This window comes from Mustela nigripes, chromosome 4, assembly GCF_022355385.1.
Source record: "Mustela nigripes isolate SB6536 chromosome 4, MUSNIG.SB6536, whole genome shotgun sequence".
In the NCBI taxonomy this organism is placed as follows: domain Eukaryota; kingdom Metazoa; phylum Chordata; class Mammalia; order Carnivora; family Mustelidae; genus Mustela; species Mustela nigripes.
In genome coordinates, this window is record NC_081560.1 from 138,633,665 (window position 1) to 138,649,982 (window position 16,318).

The following is a 16,318-nucleotide window of genomic DNA, read 5'->3' on the forward strand; positions in this document are numbered from 1 at the left end:
TTTTAATTAGCCTTTCAACATATTTTTGTGCAGTCTGCATAAATGGCAGAAATTACTTTCAGGAAGATGAAACCCACAGTTTTTATTTAGCAATATAAAATATTTTCTTTGTACTTTTGTGCAAATAATTTAAAAATTAGAAGTAACTGAAATTTCTGACACATCCCATGTTTGTTTTAGAATCATTAATGTTTAAGACCATTAAAATCTATGCAAGATAAATTGTACAGTATTTGAAAGGTAAGCAAATGGCTGAAAAGGCAAAGTTTTCCTTGGTAGGAGAATTCTAGGCAATAACTGCAGAAGAAATCATAGAATTTCATTTATTTTTTTGTTTTGTTTTTTAAGATTTTATTTATTTATTTGAGAGGAAATAAGAGCAAGAGAGCATGAGAGGATGAGAGGAGGAAGGTCAGAGGGAGAAGCAGACCTCCTGCCGAGTAGCAAGCCCCATGTGGGACCCAATCCCGGGACTCCAGGATCATGACCCAAGCCGAAGGCTGTTGCTCAACCAACTGAGTCACCCAGGCACACTGTTTCTTAATTTTTTAAAGACTTTATTTATTTATTTGTCAGAGAGAGGGAGGGAGAGCAAGCACAGCAGGAGTATCAGAAGACAGAGGGAGAAAAAAAAAAAAAGAAGACAGAGGGAGAAGCAGGCTCCCTACTGAGCAAAGACCACACCCCCCCACGGCCCCGCCACACGGGATTTGTTCCCAGGACCCTGGGATCATGACCTCACCCAGGCATCCCAAAAATCATAGAATTTTAAAAATCACAGTTTTGCTACTCCTAATGAAATAATGTACCTAGGCAATGATTATAAATAGATGGTAAAACCATTAAGAGAAAGAATGGAGACCTTTATAACTGATCTACCTACCTGAAAACTGTTGAACCCACTGGTCAAAATCAGCATTGTTGAAAATGAGATCGTCTTGCTATCTTGTTTAGGGTCATGGAACCAAAAAAGGACATTAGATAAACAAACAAAAAAACCTAAGGAAATCTGAATAAACTATGAACTTCAGTTATTAACAAGGTACTGATATTTGTTCATTAACTACAACAGATATACTAAATTAATGAAAAATGTTAGTAATTGGAGAAGCTGGGAGAATGGAGGTAGGGTAAATACAGGAACTCTGTACAAACTATCTGATCTGTTTTTGTGTAAATCTAACAATTTCAAAAAGTAAAATCTACTAAAAAAAATTAGATGGGGGCGCCTGGGTGGCTCAGTGGGTTAAGCCGCTGCCTTCGGCTCAGGTCATGATCTCAGAGTCCTGGGATCGAGCCCCGCATCGGGCTCTCTGCTCAGCAGGGGCGCCTGCTTCCTCCTCTCTCTCTGCCTGCCTCTCTGCCTGCTTGTGATCTCTGTCTGTCAAATAAACAAATAAAATCTTAAAAAAAAAAAAATTAGATGATCAGAGATTAGTTCCTTGTGATTTAATGAAATAGGAGTTTCATTGGACCAACTACAAAATATTTCTGCAAACCTGAAATCTAATCAAGCATCTAGATTAAATTACTAGTTTATAGGAAATGTGGGGAGTAGGTAACTATGTTAAACAATACCACAGGGACGCAATCAACCAAATCCAGATTTTACAAATGACTCTGTTTCTTAAAGAAATAAAGGCCATGGGGGATCCAGGATAGCTCACTCAGATAAGCATCCAACTCTGGGTTTTGGCTCGTGTCATGATCTCAGGGTCGCAGGATCAAGCCCTGAATGGGGCTTGCTGGTCATCAGGGAGTATGCTTGAGATTCTCTCTCTCCCCCTCTCCCTCTCCTTGCTCATGTTCTCTCTGTCTCTCTTTAAAATAAAAAAATAGAATCAAAATGAATGAATGAGTGGCATAAAAAATTGGTAGAGGAGAAACTCTAATAAACTAAAGATTTAAGAGATGTGTTAACCAAATACAATGTGTTGACCCTGCTGAATCCTGATTTGAAGAAATTGACTGTGAAACGATATTTGGGAAAATCTGAACATGGATGAGAGATAAAATAATATTAATGAATTATTATTAATTTGTTAGGTGTGACAATGGCATTATGGTTACAAGTGTTTCTTTTTTTGTTTGTTTTTAGTCTTTATCTGTTAGAGAGATACAGATCTGAAATGCATCAGTTTAATTTGAAAAAAATGGGAAATTTTAATATTTTCCGTATGGAAAAAGATAAAATTAGATCCTACCTCACCACATGCACAAAAATAAATTCCAACTAGGTTAAAGACATTAAAGGTTGGGGCACATGGATGGCCCTGTTGGTTGAGCATTCAACTCTTGATTTCAGCTCAGGTCATGATCTCAGGGTGATGAGATTAAGCCCCACATCAGGCTCTAAGCTCAGTGGGGAGTCTGCTTGAGATTCTCTCTCTCCCTCTCCCCCTGTCCTTCCCCCTACTCATGTGCATATGCACGCACACTTTCTCTCTTTCAAAATAAATAAATTTTTTTGAAGATTTTATTTATTTATTTGACAGATACAGATCACAGTAGGCAGAGAGGCAGAGAGGAGGAAGCAGGCTCCCAGCTGAGTAGAGAGCCCAACGCGGGGCTCAATCCCAGGACCCTGGGATCATGACTGGAGCCGAAGGCAGAGGCTTTAACCCACTGAGCCACCCAGGCGCCCCCAAAATAAATCTTAAAAATAAATAATATATAAAATCTTTACTTAAAAAAGAAAAAACCTAAAAGGTAAAACTTTTATCCTGCAAAAATTATTATAAGCTGCATGAAAAGACAAGCCATTTCTATGTAGATACCCTAGAGAAAACTGAGCATATATGCACTGAAGCATTTTTCATAATAGCAAAAATTGGAAATAAGATCCACAAGTAGAAGAATATAACCTGTGCAATTTATTCATACTATAGAAATCTATATAGCACCAAATATAACAACATAGATACATCTCTAATATATATGTTAAAAGATTAAATTTCAAAAGGTGATATAAATTATTAAGGCAGTTGCTTAAGTTTAAAAGCACAAAAAATACTAGGCTATTGATAGATCTATGTAAGATAGAAGTACAAAAACAAACATACATACTGTAACTGAACCAACATGAGTTCACTCCTCCATGAGTCAGAAAGTGTACCGGGTTGAGCTGTTGCACAAAGAAAACTTTTATTTGCAGCACATAAGAAGCCAGGACTGCTGGAGAGAGCATGAATGGGTAACTTCTGTTTGGAGTTTGGATGGATATTTAGATAAGGAAGCCTTGTCCTGGCATGTAGAGGCAGGCATACAGTCACACATGCCTCTTAAGGAAACACGCCTATATGTACATTGTATGTTACGGAAATGAAGCTGATGCTTCTCCTTGGGTGGGGATTTTAGTAATATAATGAGATAAAGGCAATTGCCAGTCATTCCAGGGGTCACTCCATCGTCCACCTGCACAGGCATGAGTCAGGGGTTTAGCTCCAACGGCCTGGGTGTTCTGAGCCAAGTGGAGGTCAGTTCAGGGCGGTTACCATCACCTGATGGGTGGTTTCGGGTTTCATTTGCCTGAGTTAAGAGGTGAGCCTGAAAGACTTTAGGGAAAATATAAGACAAGGGTTAGTGAATACAAGCAGGTGGCTGATGCAAAGGCAGTGCTTGAACTTATCTAGAGCTTTTTATTAAAAAAAAAAAAAAAAAAAAGAAGCAAATAAAGTAAAATCTGCATGGTAAGTATATAGATGTCTGTTGTATAATTTTCTGTATGTTTGATATATTTCATAATGTTAAAAAAAATTAAGAAAAAATGCCTGAAATAAAAATGAAAAAAGAACACATACATGAATATTTTTCCATAAATCTGATTGACATACTTAGTAAGATGACCCTGAGATGTGATCCAGAATCATAAAGGGTCTAGAATAATTCTTATGGACTGGGGCTTCCCATGCCCACCCCCATCTTTTCCAGGATAGCTTCTCAATTCTAATGACTTTGGATTCATGGGGTTGGGCCCAGTATTCATATTATCACATATCATTATGCATTCCTCTCTAAATTCAGTAGAAAATTACTAACTGCTCACCACGTGCAAAATACTGTACTATGGTTCCAACCTCTGCAAAATTCAATTTCTTTCTAAGCTAAATAATATTAACAAATATTAACTAGAAGTTGAACTAAATGAGTGTGGATCTCACTCAGCACACTTGGATACACAAGAAATAATACACTAGGTTTTTCTTTTATTAAATAAATTAAAGTCATAGCCCAATTAGGAAAGGTAGTTGGAAATTCGTCTCATTTTCTGCTGGTGCCCCTCCCATATTACCTCAGTAGCCACCTTGATAATGTACCCTTTATTGACTGCCTTCCTTTCCCTATCTTACTTCCCCATTCCCCTGCCCTTCTAAATAAACTACTTGCATTTGAATCTCCTTAGGCATGCTTATAGGGGAACCCCAATGATGACAATGAAGCATTAGGGCATCCTTACCTCAATACAACCTCTTTGTTCGTGAGTATAAAAGTTGTTTAAGCACAATGGACTGAACTACTGTCCTTTGTAGCATGGTAAACTTAGCTTCCTCCTGTATAATTGTTTGCTCTAAAATGAGACTGATTTGACTTCCTTTACCAAGTAATTAATTGTACTGCAATTTTGATGACATGTTTTCAAGAATATACACAGTGTAAATGCTTAGAAGTACAGATACCAACAAGATGTTACAGTAATGACTCATGGGTCAGAGGTAGTCATGAAACTCTGATACACCTTATAAGTGTGTTATACTTCGCTGGGGTTGAACTTCCACCTAGAGGCTTGGGAAATCTATTTATCAGACTTCAGGATACGAGTCAGATTATATCAGAAGGAAGTTTCATAAAAATAAAAGGAATAACAAACATTAGGTCCTCTGGGCACCTTCTATGTGAGAGGGTTCTCCTTCCAATTCAACAGGTGGTGTGGATCCTCCTCATCACCCCATTTTGTTTTCCCAGACTGTCTTCTCAATTCAAATGACTTTGGTTCGTGGGGATGGGCTCATTATTAGCATCAGTATCTATCATTACACATTCCTCTCTCAGTTCAATAGAAACTTACTAAGTGCTCACTATGTGTACAATACTGTGCTAGGATCCAAGCCTCTTCAAAACTTAACTTCCTTCTAAGCTAAAGCTTTTAATCTGTTAATGTTAACTATATACATGTGGGGACTCCCATCTTTGAATGTCCTATGTCTCCATAAGTATGATAAATATTTCTCTTTCAAGGGACTATTACTACTTGACCAAAGACTGGCAGACCCCCTCCTTTTGTCTCCCTGATTTCCACCTTTATGCTGTAGGCAGGAAGAGTCCACTTCTTTAAGTTTCTCAGTGAGGAGTAATGAACATAACCCCACAGCCCTAGGTAAGGCTTTCTTCTGAATAGCAGCAAAGTACAGCCACACACCTGGGAAGCCACTTTCCTGTCTCCTGAATCAGTTAAGCAATGGAGAATTGGTGCTCAAAATACTTGTTCTAGCTAAGTGGTATTTTAAAAATAGGACTATGCCATGTTTTAATTTTTTAATTATGTAAGTAATGTTCGCACATGACTAAACATTTTTAAACAGGACTGCAAGTTACAAAATAAAAATAAAGATACTTACATATCTTGACGTTTCCACTCTCACCATCTATTGGTTGCTAATTATGAAAGATAGAAAATTAGCACTCTTTTTTTTTTTTAAAGATTTTATTTATTTATTTGTCAGAGAGAGAGAGAGCAAGAGCGAGCACAGGCAGAGAGGCAGGCAGAGTCAGAGGGAGAAGCAGGCTCCCTGCGGAGCAAGGAGCCCGATGTGGGACTCGATCCCAGGACGCTGGGATCATGACCTGAGCCGAAGGCAGCCACTCAACCAACTGAGCCACCCAGGCGTCCCGAAAATTAGCACTCTTAAACAACTTCTCACTTTACCTTATCCACTCTCCCCTCCATTTTTGTTGTTTTCTTCTAGTAATTACCTTCATTTGCTTTTTTTTTTTTTTAAGATTTTTAAAATTTATTTGAAAGAGAGGGAGAACCCTCGAGTAGGGGGCAGGGCCAGAGGCAGAGGGAGAAGCAGACTCCCTGAGGAGCCCAACGTGGGGCTTGAGGACTTTGAGATCATGACCTGGACTGAAGGCTGACACTTAACCGACTGAGCTACCCAGGTATGCCAGTAATTACCTTTAGAATCTTAAATGATATGCTTAGGCCTGTCTTTCTGAATCTATCAATTTTGGTTTGCTAAAGTATCAGTCTAAAGTATTCTAGGATTGTTACCAACTATAGAACAAGACAGGTGCACTACCTAGCATATTTAAAATACAGCCAATAATTCTCAGGGTGCCTGGGTGGCTCAGCTGGTTACGCATCTGACTATTTCAGTTCAGGTCATTATCTCCCAGTTGTGGGATCAAACCGAGCCCCATGTAGCCCAATGTTCAGCTCCAAGTCTGCTTGTCCCTCTCCTCCCCCTCTGCTCCTCCTCCTCTTGCTCACATGCCGGCATACACTCATGCTCTCGCTCATAAATAAATAAGTAAATAAACCACAGTCAATAACTCTTATAGTTAAAAACTGTTCACATTCTTCAATTAATAGAGCATTTAGTATCAAACTAATCAAAAATTTTTAAATTAGATTTATAAATTTCTCGATTTTAAGAAAATTTAATATATTACAAGCCTTGTTATAAACTCAGACTATGGAATATGACATATGAAATCTCATTTATCTGAAAATGAATAGAAAAATATTTACTTAAGTCTTTTTTATCTTTTTGTACCTCTTTAACAATTCACTTTTATTAGAATTATTGTAATCCAGTTAGGTCGAATCCCTCTTTATAATAAGTGGTTTTTATTGTAGTTTCAAAATAAGAAGTTAGAGTATTAACATCTACAACTTTAATTACAAAGAGTACACAGTCCAGTTTATTCCATGTCAGGCGTATTTGCTGAGCTCTTTGTCATATGCTAACCATAAAAAGTACCAATTTAGATCCTCTGAGATAACATCTAATTTAAGATCAGGCAATAGAAATACAAAGTGACTGTATAAGAAGCATCCCCAGTTATTTCATGTTCTTTTATCTCTTTTGGGAGAGAGTTAGGGGAAACAAGATTAGCCCAAAAGAAAAATGAAAACCTTTTACTCTCTAAATAGATAAAAAAGCAAAATGGATATGTTAGGTGCAGAAAATTATTACATCTTTGCAACAGGTCAAAAAATGGGGTGCCTGGGTGGCTCAGTCAATTGAGCATCTGATTCTTGGTTTTGGTTCACATCATGATCTCCGGATTGGGTCATGAAATTGAGCCCCAAATAGGGCTCTGGGCGCAGTGTGGAGTCTGCTTGAGATTCTCTCCCCTTCCCTATCACTCCCCATCTGCCTATCTTCCTTCCCCTCTGCGCTTCTCCCCATGCTCTCTCTCTCTCTAAAATAAATAAACAAAATCTTTTAAAAAATGTCCTCAGTAAGATTAGATAAAAGGAGATAAGAAAAATCAGATATGACTAATCCTCAGACAGTGTCTAGCATACTGGTTAAACTAGAAACAATATTCTAGAAAGAAAATACTTTTAACTGGAATGGAGTACATACAGCAACCTTAAATTCTTATTTTGCTCGGAATTATATTTAGGAAGAAGGAAGTCTTAATACTATATCCTGAAAACTTCGGATCTCGTGTGGTTGCCTATAAAAACATATATTGCTGTGTAAGCATCAATATGCCACCAACTGTTAGTTCTCTAAAAATAAAGTTCGGTCTTAACCTACAAAGATTTTATATATTAGTATTACTGGAGGCTGAAGAACCCACCTGAATCCTGTCAAGAATGTTGGCAGGCAGTATGCCAAGGTGAAAGCACTCTGAGCTGACATTTAAAGAACTACTTTATTATCTCAGCTAGTTTTCACCTCTCTGAGCCTTAGTTACCTCATCTGATAATGGGGATAATATTATCCTTTATCTCTACTTCCCTGGGAAGTTTTGAGGGTCAGGATGAGATAATGTATCTGAAAATGCATTGTAATCTATAAAACACTGAACAAGTATTTATTATTCCCTCAATAAATATTCATTGAGAATCTGATATAAGAACAATATGTTAAGTAAAATGATAGCAGAAGAAAGGAAATGGATCTTGCCCTCAAGAAGAAAGCGACACCCTGCAGCAACAGTAACAAACAGTTAGGGGGAGGGAGAAGGGGAGGAGTGGTAGGGGAAGATGGACAAGAGGAAGTGGAGGTTGAAGGAGGAAGAAACATTGACCACCATATTTTATCTTTTTGTTCAGAGCCGTGATCCTTGATCATGTCTTTTGGCCCTCAATATAGGAGTCCACAAAGAGGACCTAACTTTTTAATGTTCTTGTTTATACTTACATAGTAATCAAAGTTAATATTTAAACAGAGTTAAATATATAAATTATCTCATTCAGTCCTCACAAAACCATGCAAGGCAAGTATTATCAATCTTTTACAGATGAGGGAATCAAAGCTCAGCAAGTTTAAAGTTATTGGGCCCAAGTCCCATTGCCTATGGATGACCAACCAAGATCTCCAACTCCAGGTTTAGTGCTTTGAATTTCCATTTATTGAACCAATTGCTTCTAACACCTCTTAGCCTTCCATAAAAATACTATTCCTATTTCCTACCTTAAAATTAACAGCTATATAATAGCCAAAGCTACCTTGAAAAAGAGCAAAACTGGAGGGGCGCCTGGGTGGCTCAGTGGGCTAAGCTTCTGCCTTCGGCTCAGGTCATGATCTCATGATCTCAGGCTCCTGGGATCGAGCCCCACATTGGGCTCTCTGCTTAGCAGGGAGCCTGCTTCCCCCCTCTCTCTGCCTGCCTCTCTGCCTACTTGCAATCTCTTTCTCTCTGTCAAATAAATAAATAAAATCTTTAAAAAGAAAAAAAAGAACAAAACTGTATGCATTAAGCCCCCTGATTTCAAACCATACTACAAAACTACAGTAATCGAAACGGTATGGTATTGGCATAAAAACAAACATATAGCTCAATGGCATAGAATAATTATATAGGACCCTGAAATAAATCAAAACCAAGTCAATTAATTTATGACAAAGGAGCCACGAATACACACTGGGAAAAGGACAGTCTCTTCAGTAAATGGTGTTGGAAAAACTGGACAGCCACATGCAAAAGAATGAACCTGGGCCACTATCTCATTTATACACAAAAAGTAATGCAAAATGGATTAAAGATTTGAATATAACACCTAAAACCATAAAACCCCTAGAAGAAAACATTGGTGGTGATCACCTTGACATCAGTCTTGACAATGATTTTTTTGGTTTGACACCAAAAAAAAGGCAACAAAAGCAAAAATAAACAAGTGGGATGACGCACTACAAAGTTTCTGTACAGCAAAGGAAACCGTCCACAAAATGAAAAGGCAACCTGTTGAATGTGAGGAAATATTTGCAAATTATTTATCTAATAAGGAATTACAATCTAAAATATACCAAGAACTCAAAAAGCATGATAGCAAAAAAATCTTATTAAAAAATGTGCAGAAGATCTGAATAGACATTTTTCCAAAGAAGACATAGAGATGGCCATCAGGTACTTGAAAAGGTGCTCAATAACACTCATCATCAGGAAAATTAAAGTCAAAACCACAATGAGCTATCACCTCACACCTATTAGAATGGCCAGTATCAAAAAGACAAGAAATAACTAGTGTTGGTGAGGATGTGGAGAAAAGAGAATCCTTATGTACTGTTGGTGGGAATGTAAATTGGTACAGCCAATTATGGAAAACAGTATGGAGATTCTCAGAAAATTAAAAATAGAACTACCAAATGATCCAGCAATTTCTACATTTGGGTATTTATCTAAAGAAAACAAAAACACTAACTCAAAAGAATAGATGTGCCTTCACTTTATCATAGCATTATTTCACATAGTCAAGATATAGAAACAATTTAAGTGTCCTTTGATGGAAGAATGGACAAAGATGTAGTATAGATTATTAGTCATAAAAAAGAATGAAATATTGCCTTTTGTGACAGCATGTGTACGTCATCAAGCGTCTGCCTTTGGCTCAGGTCATGATCTCAGGGTCCTGGGATCCAGCCCCACGTTGGGCTCCCTGTTCAGCAGAAAGCTGGCTTCTCCCTATCCCACTGCTTGTTTTCCTTTTCTTGCTGTCTCTCTGTCAAATAAATAAATAAAATCTTTAAAAATAAATAAAATCTATAAAACTAAATAAAGTCTTAAAAAAAAAAAAAAACCTGCCTTGTGGCTGCAGGGAGAGGCTCAGGCACAAGCCCTGAGACCTGGGGGATGCCAGAGGGACCCCTCAAGGGGCACTGGGCTCCAGAAGCTCCTGGTCATGCTTGAGAGGGAGCCTTTCGAAGAGCTACTCTCCTGGGACTGGCCAGCCTGTGGAGGTTAGTCAGGTGGTCGCTTATTTTTTGGACGAGTTTCACCTTGTCTAGAAGTAGTTCTCCAAGAAGTCACAGAGATGGGGGTTTGCACAGGCAGAACCAGAGCAGATCCAAAAGGCCTGATTCAGGCTCTTTTCCAGAACCAGGGCAGCTTCTGTGGCATCCAGGGCTTTCCCCCACTCATCTTGGGACTGCTTCTGCACTTTCTGAAGAGGATGAGGCCTCCGCACAGATTTTGCATTTTTAAGAGATTCTTAGCACCCTCAGGCTTCTCTTTAGCCAACTGGTGGAAGAAGTGGCCCACATCTTCCAGAGCCACATCATCAAGGTCAAATGGAAGCTGAGAGAGGTTGGTGTAGGAGGCCTGCAGATGCATGTAGACTAGGCAGTTGATGGCAGCCTCTACCTTGCTGGAATAATTCTGATGGATCTAGTTGCTCATGGTTGACTGATAATAAGGAGCTAAACTCAGAATAGGGTGTTGGCCGGTCCAGGAGGCAGAGGGTGGCCAAGAAGGTGGCTCTGAAAGTTAACACTTGAAAAAAGGTTAGAGGGTGGTCAGAGGCTGGTAGAAGGGACAACCCTGGGTCTTCTCTGTCCAAACACTGTTGAAACAAGAGACAGATTCACAGAACCACTGGGCACACTTCCTCACTTATATGTAAAATCTTTAAAAACACAATAATCCCATAGATTATAGATTGCCAGAGAAAGGGGGTAAAAGATGGGTGAATTAGGTGAAGGGAGTCAAAAGATACAAACTACAAATTATAAAGTAAGTCAGTCATGAGGATGTAATGGACAGCATGGCAACTATAGTTAATAATACTATGTTACATATTTTAAAATTGCTAAGTCAATTTAAAAAGTTCTTTTCTCAAGAAAAAGAATTCTGTAACTATATGTGATGACAGATATTAATTCGATTTATTGTGGTGGTTATTTTGAAATATATACAAATATCAAATCATTATGTCATATACCTGCAACTAAGATAATGTATGTCAGTTATACCTTAATTTTAAAAAAAGACATGAATGGGTTCCTGGCTGGCTCAGTAGGTTAAAGTGTCTGACCCTTACTTTCAGTGCAGGTCATGGTCTTGGGGTCATGAGATTGAGCCCTACATCAGGCTCAGCACAGTCTACCTGAGATTCTCTCTCTCCCCCATTGCTCCTCCCCCTCCCCATACGCACACATGTCCTTAGCTCTTAAATAAACAGATTAATCTTTTTTTAAAAAAAGACATGAATGGAGAAATTGAGGTATATTCATATAAGGACAAACTATTAAGCAATAAAAAAGAATTATTGATCATAAAACAAAATAGTTGAATCTCAGAAAAATTCTGCAGAATTAAAAGGCAGGTAAGGAGCCCCTCGATGGTTCAGTTTGTTAAGTGTCTGCCTTGGGCTCAGGTCATGATCCTGGAGCCCTGGGATCAAGCCTCACTTTGGGCTCCCTTCTTAGCGGGGAGTCTACTCCTCCCTCTCCCTCTGCTCCTCTCCCTGTTTATGCTTGCTCTCTCTCTCAAATAAATAAAATCTTTAAAAAAAAAAAAAACTCTTCTTAAAAAAAATAAAAAAAGATAGGCAAAATAATACATAGCTTGATCTATTTATTTAAAATTCTAGAAAATGCAGGGGCGCCTGGGTGACTCAGAGGCTTTACTCTGCCTTCAGCTCAGGTCATAGTCCCAGGGTCCTGATATCGAGCCCCACCTCGGGCTCTCTGCTCTGCAGGGAGCCTGCTTCCTCCTCTCTCTCTCCCCCTGCCTCTCTGCCTACTTGTGATCTCCATCTGTCAAATAAATAAATAAAATCTTAAAAAAAAAATTCTTTAAAAAACAATCTAGAGGGGCGCCTGGATGGCTCAGTGGTGAAGCCTCTGCCTTCAGCTCGGGTCATGATCTCAGGGTCCTGGGATCAAGTACCACGTTGGGCTCTCTGCTCAGCAGAGAACCTGCTTCCTCCTCTCTGCCTACTTGTGATCTCTGTCAAATAAATAAATAAATAAATAAAAATCTTCTTAAAAAAAAAAAAGAATCTAGAAAATGCAAAGTGGCAGAAAGTAAATTAATAGTTTCCTGGGTGTATAGGTAGAGGAAGAAATTACAAAGAGGTACAAGAAACTTTTGGAGTGGATGGAAATGTTATTTTGATGGTGATGAATACATATATCAAAATTGACATATTACATATATCAATTTTTTTATTTTAAAAATGAATCATTTGGCATATTGATAAATCAATAAAGCTGGGGGAGAGGTAATTAAAGAAAAATATTATTGTTTTAATTTCTTATAAATGGTCTGTGATTCTTTCAAAGAGCAGCTTGTTTTTCATAATTCAAGAGAGTTCACTTAATTAGGTCAGTTTTATAATTTCTCAATTTTGACCATAAGTGGTTTTCACAACACTGACACCTTTATTTTTAAATCCGGACACTTTAAAAAGGCTGAGGAGAGTGTCATGATTCTTTCTCAGTAAGTGGCTCTATGTGTCTCAAATGTCTTTGTTTGCAGGATTTCTTTCTTTCTTTCTTTCTTTCTCTCTCTCTCTCTCTCTCTCTCTCTCTCTCTCTCTCTCTTTCTTTCTTTCTTTCTCTCTTGTAGGCTCCATACCTAGCGTGGAGCCAAAAGCAGGGCTTGAACTTACAACCATGAGATCAGGGCCTGAGCTGAGATCAAAAGTTGGATGCTTAACTGACTGAGCCACGCAGGCACCCCTAATTGCAGGCTTTCTGAGAGGAATAAACTACTCTCATTGTACCCAGCATTTTTTATTAGGGTTACAAGAGACCATGAATTGCTCATAGACTATTTTAAAAGAAGAGAGTCTATTGTAAAGCTATGCTTAGACTAAAATTGGAACTGGATTTCAAACTGGAAAGTCATCAAGATCTGAAGCAACTCTAGGAATTAGCTACCCTTTCCATCTTTCTTGCGGGTAACGTCTCTTTTTCTTTCACAGGAAACTTTTCTCTCTACATGTCCATTCTATTCTCCTCCTTCTACTCATTGTTTTATTTTTCTAAAATATCTTCAGTTTGCTCCTCCAGATCCACTTTTTATCCTTCACCCCTGGGCTCTCTTTCCTGGAAGCCTGACCTGCATAGAATGAGGTCAGTCTGTTGAGTCTCCTAGTTCCCTCCTTATAAGGTCGCTTTAGGCACACTGTCCCTCAACCCAAGATCACTGCTCCTCTCAAAGTGACTTGTTCAATACAACTGTCCCCTGCCAACCTGTTCTTTCCCCTGTCCCTTCAGGTCTAGGGGTGGCAATAGCTCCCTTGCTAGCCAGATTAGGTTCCTCTACTATCCCTATAGCTCCCTTACACCCTGCCCACATATTTCCAATTAGTTCCTTTGTAGATAAGCTCAGCTCAACTTATCATTTGCATGTCTTTTGTTTCCTGTTAGAACCCTGAGTTACATATTTGTTTATCTTGTTTTTTTGTGTTTTATTTCACAGCTTCTGTTTTGGTTTGCCATGATCCACCAACATTCTCTGTATTCGCAAATTCCAATATCTAAGTGAGAAAATCTCAGGCAAGTGGCTTACTTTGTTTTTGCAAGCCAGGCTGTGTGGAAGGTCGCAGGCTAGCTGAAGGGCTGACAGCTCTTAGGACAGTTGCCTGTCTCTGGGCCACACCTTTGGGCAGGGGAAGTATGCAAGAGAAAAAGAGCATAGTACAAATTACATGGCCCTCAGAAACCATGAGTGAGGGGCACCTGGGTGGCTCAGTGGGTTAAGCCTCAGCCTTCAGCTCAGGTTGTGATCTCAGGGTCCTGGGATCGAACCCCACATCAGGCTCCCTGATGAACAGGGAGCCTGCTTCTCCCCACCCTTCTCTCTGCATGCCTCTCTGCCTACTTGTAATCTCTGTCAAATAAATAAGTAAAATCTTAAAAAGAAAAAAAGAAACCATGAGTGACATGCTCTCTCTTAGAAAGTACTTGGAGTATATGCAAGTATAGTATTTAACATAAAAAAACTTAAAGATGAAGAAAATATTCTGGTTAGTCTTAACCATGCTGATATTTTGTAAGGTGCTTATACCTATCCTCCTATGGCCTTATCACAGTAGGTTTGCTTGTTCTCATCATTTATAATGACCCAGAGGAATCCAGGATGAGGTTGATTGAAATCATGTGTCTCAACAGGATAGCATAGGCAGCTGAAGTACCAGAAATAAATCAGGCTTTAAAGACAAGTAAGCTTGGATCAAAACCCTAAAGTTACAACTTATTTGTTTTATTACTCTAAACTTCCATTTCCTCATCTATAAAATAAGTGTAATTATATCTACCTTATGGAGCTGTTACAGAGATTAATGAGAATATTCCTAAAGCATAAAACAGTAAATACTCCGTAAATTGTAGTTATTATGATCTCATATGCTTATTTTAATTAAACATTCACAGCAAAAGTTTTGGCTTAATTTAGAATCATTTTTAAAAGGAGGGGAGAAGAAAAAACGAAAGCAGATTATTATTCTTTCCCCATCTTTCCCTGATTAGCTGCAGGTACCTAAGATCTGGCTGTTGTGAGTTCAGTCATACCACATTCTGGAGTCAGTCCATACCATCCTTAACGGTATACTAGAAACATCATTTCCACCGGCAAAGGAGTCTGAAATCAATCTTACTCTGAAAAATATATCCTCTATACCTACTGCATGCCTTTTCCTCAGCTCTCAATTGTTTTGACCAGATTGTAGAATTTTCACTTTGATTCATGATTTGCATCATTTCCTCCCTTTGGAACAGAATCCTAACTTGAACCCTAGCCTAGCTGTCTGGGGCCCCCCAAAATCTGCTTAGTCCGGCAGCTGGCAGTTTCTTCTCCTGGGAGCCGATCCAACCTTTGCATCCCCAGCCGACTGCTAGGGACCTATTTCAAACTGGAAAGACCCTACTCACCCTTCTTGTACTCTTATCTGACCCCAGCCAGTTTGGCAACTAGGTTTCCTATCAGGTCGCTCGCACCCTGGAGCACTGTGCTGGGAAGTACCCTGCGGCCTTTTCTGGGTGAAGTAATTGACGGAGAAAGTCTCTTGCCTTCAGGGCAAGGTTGGGAAATGTGGATGGTGGTGGCATGTATGCCATGCATTTGCCAGCCGTGGCTTAAAGATTCCTGCTGCTTGATCCCCACACAAGATTAGAGTCCTTTTGCATTCATGCCAGCCATCAAGCTGGAGTTTTTCTGATGCTCTTCAACCTTTGTGATTTAGATGGACTTTACCCTCACAGAAGTGCCCTTTCCAGCAACCAGGTGGTCGTGACTGCCAGTTGTTTTTCTCAAGGGCAGGGTAGCGACTTTACATAACTTCTCCCTTTTAGACCTAGGCTGGTGTAACAGTGTCTCACTGTTATAAGCCCTGGATTACTTTGCTATCATTTGTGGTTCCTCTACACTCCACCTACACCTTTATAAATGGTCTCCCCTCGACTTATCCTATTTTGAGCGTGCCATCTGTTTCCTGTCGGTACCCTGACTAATACAAGTACTTACTATGTACCAGGCACGGAGGATACAACAGTAAACAAAAAGATGAAAATTCCTGCTTTCTGGAGATTACATTCTAGCTAGCCTCAAAGTGTCTTACAGGCAAGCCTGCCTAAGTTATAGCCTTGCTGGTCTGAAGTTTATACACCTGTCTTGTCATTAGTCACAATTAAGCAAATGCACACCTGTGCCTACATGCATATTTTTGTGTAAATCCCTAAAATAAGGACCTCGGAAAATCCTAAGGATAGGTGATGAGGGAGCAGAAGGCCTGCTGAGGACAAAGCACAAGCTGATACCAAGCAACCTTCCCCCACCCCACTGCTGGGCGGGATACGTGTGACATTCCTCCAGGAAACTTCCAACTATCTTTTTTTTTTTTTTAAGATGTTAT

At 39.1% G+C, this 16,318-nt stretch overlaps 1 pseudogene; it reads right to left on the reverse strand.

The window, feature by feature from the left end:
* Positions 1-10,269: 10,269 nt before the first annotated feature.
* LOC132015242 (ferritin light chain-like) lies at positions 10,270-11,001 on the reverse strand (annotated as a pseudogene).
* Between the last annotated feature and the right edge of the window lie 5,317 nt (positions 11,002-16,318).